Here is a 7381-nt window from a genome sequence, read left to right as displayed (position 1 = left end):
CGAACCCCAAAAACTTCCAAAAATAAAAATAAAAATAAAAATAAAATTTCTTAACATTATGTTTATTTAGTCTATTTTGAGACATAAAAACACATTTCCCTCACTGGCATCATAATGTGTACCATAGAGGGATATGACCATACATACATACATACATACATACATACATACATACATATGACCATACATGCATACATACATACATAAATGTGACCATGCATACATACATACATACATACATACACACATACATACATACATACATATGAGCATACATACATACATACATACATATGAGCATACATACATATGACCATGCATACATTCATATGACCATACATACATAGACACATACATACATATATACATACATACATATGACCATGCATACATACATACGTACATACATATGAGCATACATACATACAGATGACCATGCATACATACATACATACATACATACATATGAGCATACATACATATGACCATGCATACATACATACATACATGTGACCATACATACATACATATATACATACATACATATGACCATGTATACATACATACATACATATGAGCATACATAAATATGACCATGCATACATACATACATACATACATACATACATACATACATACATGTGACCATACATACATACATACATATGACCATGCATACATACATACATACATACATATGAGCATACATACATACATACGACTGTGCATACATACATATGACCATACATGCATACATACATACATATGACCATACATAAATACATACATATAAGCATACATACATATGAGCATACATACATACATATATATGAGCATACATACATATGACCATACATGCATACATACATATGACCATGCAACCATACATACATACATACATACGTACATACATACATACATAAATACATATGGCCATACATATGACCATGCATACATACATATGAACATACATACATACATACATGACCATACATACATATGACCATACATACATACATATATACATATGAGCATACATACATACATATATACATACATACATAGATACATACATACATATGACCATACATACGACCATACATACATACATACATACATACGTACATACATATGAGCATACATACATATGAGCATACATACATATGAAGCTCAGCGTAAGTTCAATCAGGAAGACCTTCTATTACACTGCCTTCATTCATAAATTTCCTTTACTCCAGCTCTCCCCTTCTATTCCCTCTAATCATCTGTTTGTGGGCGTTCACCTTCGTCTTTACTATCCAATCAGATTTTGCCACGGTCGCAATAGCCCGTCAATTTGCTGCTGCCAAACTTTAAATCGCCTCTGTCTTTGCTCCATCAGTTGTCATTCAGTCAGTAGCGCGACCCTCCTCCACCCCTCTCTCCTCCAGTCATTGGACCCAGGTAGCCACAAGATGTTCACCTCGATCCTCCCTGAAGCCCTCTCCTCCAGTCTTCAGGTCCAGGCAGCAGGAGTCTAGAGCCACACGGTGTTCACCTCGATCCTCCCGGACGCCCTCTCCTCCAATCCTCAGGTCCAGGCAGCAGGAGTCCAGAGCCACTTCACCTCACCAGTCTCTGCTTCGCACCTCTTCACCACCACCACCAGTGTCTAGACCCCGGGGGGTTCTCTTCTCTACAGCTTCATCACCCCCATTTATATATATACATATAGTATATACATATTGTTTCACCTCAATGGGGTCTAACCGCCAAAGACTGTTCATGTTTCATATATGTCATGCATGTGCCAATAAACCATTTCCCTTTTACTCTTAGTCTCTCCTGATTGAAATGAGCATACATTCATACATATGGCCAAACGTATGACCATGCATACAAACATACATACATATGACCATACATACATACATACATACATACATACATACATACATACATATGACCATACATACATATGGCCATGCATACATACATACATACATACATACATACATACATATATACATACTTATGACCATACATACATACATACATACATACATACATACATATGAGCATACATACATATGAGCATATATACATACATACATACATACATATGACCATACATACATACATATGAGCATGCATACATAAATATGACCATACATACATACATACATACATACATACATATATATGACCATACATACATACATACATACATACATACATATATATGACCATACATACATACATACATACATACATACATACATACATACATACATACATATATATTTAAATTCTTTTCATAATTCTTTTTAATTTAAAATTTAAAATGAATTGTGACTTCTTGATGTTATTGAATATTTTTGCATATGTTTATGAAATAAACAATGTTCAAATTGGAAAAGGAACGTTCTTTTTCACTTATGCACCATTATGGTACAATGTTGCCTACAGGCAACGAACCCCAAAAACTTCCAAAAATAAAAATAAAAATAAAATTTCTTCAGATTATGTTTATTTAGTCTATTTTGAGACATAAAAACACTCCAAACATTTTTTCCCTCACTGGCATCATAATGTGTACCATAGAGGGTTAACAAATGCATGCAGTTGTTTATCTTAGCCTTTCACTAAAAACAAACAAAAAGCCAACAATCAATACAAAAATAGATAAAATGTTTCACAAATTAGGAATTTTACCTATAAGGATAACCATAACTTGAGCAGTTGGTTGCAACCTCTTGGCTACAGCTGTATTGGATCAATGGTCCATTACCTACTTTGAGCTGCTCCTGGACATAACCGAGCTGTTTCTGGGATGCTGCAGCCTGGCGATTGGCTTTGCTCAGTGGAATCTTCATCTCCTTCATGCCTCCCTCTATCTTCCTCTTGATCCTCACAGCATCATCCCTGCTCTTCACCACAGAGTTGAGCTTTCTCCGCATGGAGTCGATCAACCTTTGCTTATTCCTCTTGATTTGTTCCATCTCCTCATCTTCCTCTGCCAACTTCCTCTCTGTCTCACTCTTGACCTCCACGTTCAGCTGAGGCTTCCTTGGTTTATCAAGAGACTGTAAATATTGCAGACTAATTCAATAAATCAATCTGCCGAAATACATTTGGGAGGCGATACATGCAGTTCATATGTTATGCTTTACTATATTTTCCTACATTTTCTAAATAAAAAAACATTTTTGAGGTTTTCTTTGGAATGTCTTATTTGGCTCACTTGAGATCCATCCACACTTCCTCTTTAGCCCTCATGAGCTCCCTGGTCTTCCTATTTTCACCAATGTATTCAATCATGTCAGAGATTTTCACCTCAAAACAGACAGAACGTGCAGACCTCTGGTTTGGTGCAACAAGCAAAATGTCCTGAGCTGTGCGTTCACACAGAATCACCGGTTTGTATTACACATTACTTTACCAATGCATTTGTTGTGGCAATTGCCATGTGGATGTGTTATGAATATTACACTGACAGTGATAATTTGAATTGTGCATGGCCATCTGTGACAGCAACAGACAAAACCAACAGACAAACAAAAGCAAATATCTTTCCTGTTATGTAAATTCAAGTATTCACTGTCTTATACTCAAACCATTTCAGATAAGTATCATGGACCGTCAACACAGGTGTGTTATGATAACCAAAGACAGATTAAAGTAGATAATTACTATGGCCTGAGTGGATAGACAGTTTTGATTGGCTGGATGCCCATTAATTCCTGAAATGGACACATACTAAGTAGTCTTCTCTGTGCTGTCTCCTGTCCTCTGCATGTTGTCTTCTCTCCTGACCACTGCATACTGTCAATTCTCCTCTCAAGTGCTAATGTCAAGCCCTGAACATGTAATTCATAGTTAGCCTTAATGTTACATTAAGAAGAAGACTATATATGTGTGTGTCAAATTTGAGAAAATTAGAAAGCAAACCACGATCATTGATAAGTTTATTGCCAGCTTCATGTTACCTGCTGTTAGCTGATGTAGTTCTGACACTGAAACGCTGCTTCCGATTCCAGCCAGGGTCCTTGAAGTACACGGCTTCCCATTGGCAAGCTGGTTTGTGGTGTGTTCAGATGCGGTCGTTATTAAGAGCACAGTTCAGAAATGATGTAAAAATGGCGTTAAGGAGTTTCCTCTGATAAAACAAACAACAAACAAACAAAAAAAAAACTTGAATAATTTTGAGACAACCCCCCCACCTTCCACTCTCTCGACACACATTTTGTTACAGTACTTGTTAATAGTGTTTCCCCCAACATAATGTTCGGCTCTAACACACAAACTGAACGAGCAGACTATGCAGTTAATTTATCAAGAGGAGGCATTTTATTTTTCTTATGCCATGGATGGATGCCATCCAAATATCCAAATACTAAAAAGTAAGCAATTTATTTAAGCAGTCCATCTGTGTTAAATCTTCTTCATCTTCTTATTATTTCATATTCAAAGATAGGAATTAATTGCTATGTCACTTTGGAAGCAAAATACTGCAAATAATCCAATATTAAAATGCAGGAAAGAGATTTTCTTTTTAAATTCTGACATAGTTAGACCTGATGTTTTACTTTGAGTTTATTGTCCTCCAGCTAGGCTCAAATAAATGAAAAGACTGTTTGTTTTGCCCAAAAGATGATTAATCCCAACAGTCACATGGAACTTTACTGGTTCATGATAGCAGTAATAACCAAAACAGGATGTAAAACTGGGAACCAAAATTTATCAGATAGTCATGCAAGGTCTTAGAGTTTATTTGGCCACCTACATTTAATCTGCTCATTTAGAGCGGCTGATGTAAGAAGTGAATTTGAGCGTGTTATATTTGCTCAGCCTTGAGACTCCTGCTTGAAATTGAACAGACAGTTAAGTGTGAACCACAGGAAGAACACGCTTGATGTACGGTACACTGCAGGTTCTTGTTCCCCCTCTTCAGTGTCTCTAATTGACCTGCAGCCTCCTTATAGGAGTTTGTTTTAAAGAGCTCAGTGCTCACAGATCTGGCCTCCTCCTGGGCTGCCTCGAGCTCAGCTTGGCCCTCTTCCTACGTGTGCTTCCAATCAGCTAGAACTTGCTGTTATAAATACATCAGTGAAAAGTGAGTAATGACAGGATAGCTTTTGGAAAGTGCAGAGAAGAAGTTGGAAGTCAAGATTGGAGCCTGAAACACCGTAAGTACATGCAGCATATGTATAAGCCTGCTGTGTTACCAGCCACCACTTGGTAGGGGTCATTTTAGTTGTTAAAGTCCATGTAAAGGAAAAAGGGAGTTTTTATTCTAAACACATTACACATGTTAGAACATACTTGCTGAAAACGTGAAAAGTTTTAGACTGTTCTTCATGATTTCTGTGTTCAGGATTTTTTGGGTGGGCCTGGCTTAGTGACATGCCAGAGCCACGGTCCCCCCAACACTATATAAGCCCAATGACTCGACACACAACCACACCTCACCCTTGCGTCACGGTAAGTTACAAACCTCATACATACATACCTCATACCTCAGCGACCTTCTCAGTCCAAATCAGTCCAGCTCCTTACTTCAGTTCCAACGGCCCGACAAAAAAGAAAAATATAATACCATCCTGTCAAACATGTCTGGACATGTCTAATAAAGTGACAGAGTGTCCATGTTTCAGGTCATTTTCAGGTGGTTGTGGTGTTATACACTGAGAGTGAGTGAACAGAGTGAACACACCACCAGAATTTGAGAGCAGAGAAAAGCGCTCATTTTTTCATGGTTTTGTGACTGAATTTGATGTATTTAGCATTTTTGAATTTTTCAGATTTGTCTGGGTGGTGAATAACTTATGTTTCTGTCAGAACACACATTTATGACTTTACAGTATCTTTAATAGTCTACCCACTCACCTACCTACCTACCCATTAAATTTTCACACTTTTCTCTTCTTTGATTAATTGTGCCTGGTATCTCCTGATGGATCACCAGATCTTTTACACAGCAGACATTTTGACTATTGTCTAGCAGGACAAGCACAGGTGAAACAAATTCTATTAATGATGGCTCAGTTCCATTAGGTGTCCCAATAAACCATAACAGTGAGCCAACATGCACAATGCCAGGCCCTGTCTCCTAGGAATTACATTTGTGTATTATTGTTTTAACAAGGTTGTGATGACAGTGCAATTCCTGCCCATGCAGAGACAATGTTTCTTTGAGTGATTGAAACTACATTTATATAGTGAGCTGGATTTGCAAGGAGGTGGTTACGGTAGATGGCAGGTATATGAAGTGCAGACATGCGAAACCAGTGTTTTTGTCTGGAATCCTCCAACAAAAGCACGTGGTTAAGGTTATGGAAAGATCGTAATTTTGGTTAGGTTAAGGAAACAAATGCACTTTGGTTAATGTCATGGAAAGGTTGTGATTTTGGTTAGGTTTAGGCAACAAAAGCATTTTGGTTAAGGTTATGGAGAGACTGTCATAAATAAAAAGCTTATGTCTCAAGTGACTGCCATCCTTTCCATAATGCTGTTGTCACTACAATAGTGTAATACAAAATTACCCATTGTGGAGGCAAACAAATTAATTAAAGATCAACTTTATATGGACATATACAACCATACAATGTATAGATACAGTCATATATTAAGTCTATAAATTTACTCCAGATCTAAGCCAGCACCTTGGGAACAGGTACTGACTGGGTAAATGACCAAGCATACCTGTTTTTGATGGTAGGGGACACCGGAGCACACACAGATGTGGACATAGACAGAATTTGAACCCATGACCTTCTTGGTGTGAGTCGACATACTGACACATTTAGTATCAATATTTTTGTAACTTTCCAGGTAAGATAATTGACAACATTTTATCATTATTTTAATAGAAAATGTAATCTGCTCAGTATTATGTTTCCTCAAAACATATTGCTGTTACAAATTAGCTGTATACAAACATAATGTCAAGGAGACACGGCTACATTCATACCAGGACCATGGAACTAGCTCACCAAACTGGAATACAGTCATTTATGATATTATCAGCTAAACCCTGCAATGACAAGCTGAAATATCTGCTGTGAAAAAGATCTTTTACCTTTTTAATGTACAATCTTTTCTTCTCAACACTATTTACTTTGTCCATATCACTCATTAGGACTGCAAGACTGCAACTGCAAGACGTATTATGTAAAAATCACATCATATCATATCAGATATGATCATACATTATTGTGACTGCAATGTCTTTACTTGAAATGTTCAAAAGGATGTAATAATGAGTAGAACTATACCTACACCATAGGGCCTTTTCCTAAACATATTGTTGCAGTGATACATAATAAACATATCAACCAATCAACGTGTCACTAAGTGACTGAAGCTGAAGCTCAGCATATCAGTAATAGTCTGAATTTCA

At 37.0% G+C, this 7381-nt stretch overlaps 1 pseudogene; it reads right to left on the bottom strand.

The window, feature by feature from the left end:
• Positions 1-2613: 2613 nt before the first annotated feature.
• On the bottom strand, positions 2614-6774 carry LOC146321223 (myosin-13-like; annotated as a pseudogene).
• Between the last annotated feature and the right edge of the window lie 607 nt (positions 6775-7381).

This window comes from Lutjanus erythropterus, chromosome 9, assembly GCF_056507025.1.
Source record: "Lutjanus erythropterus isolate fLutEry1 chromosome 9, fLutEry1.hap2, whole genome shotgun sequence".
Lineage (NCBI taxonomy): Eukaryota > Metazoa > Chordata > Actinopteri > Lutjaniformes > Lutjanidae > Lutjanus > Lutjanus erythropterus.
Note: the sequence above shows the minus strand (reverse complement) of the source record. Positions and strands in the feature narration are given on the sequence as shown.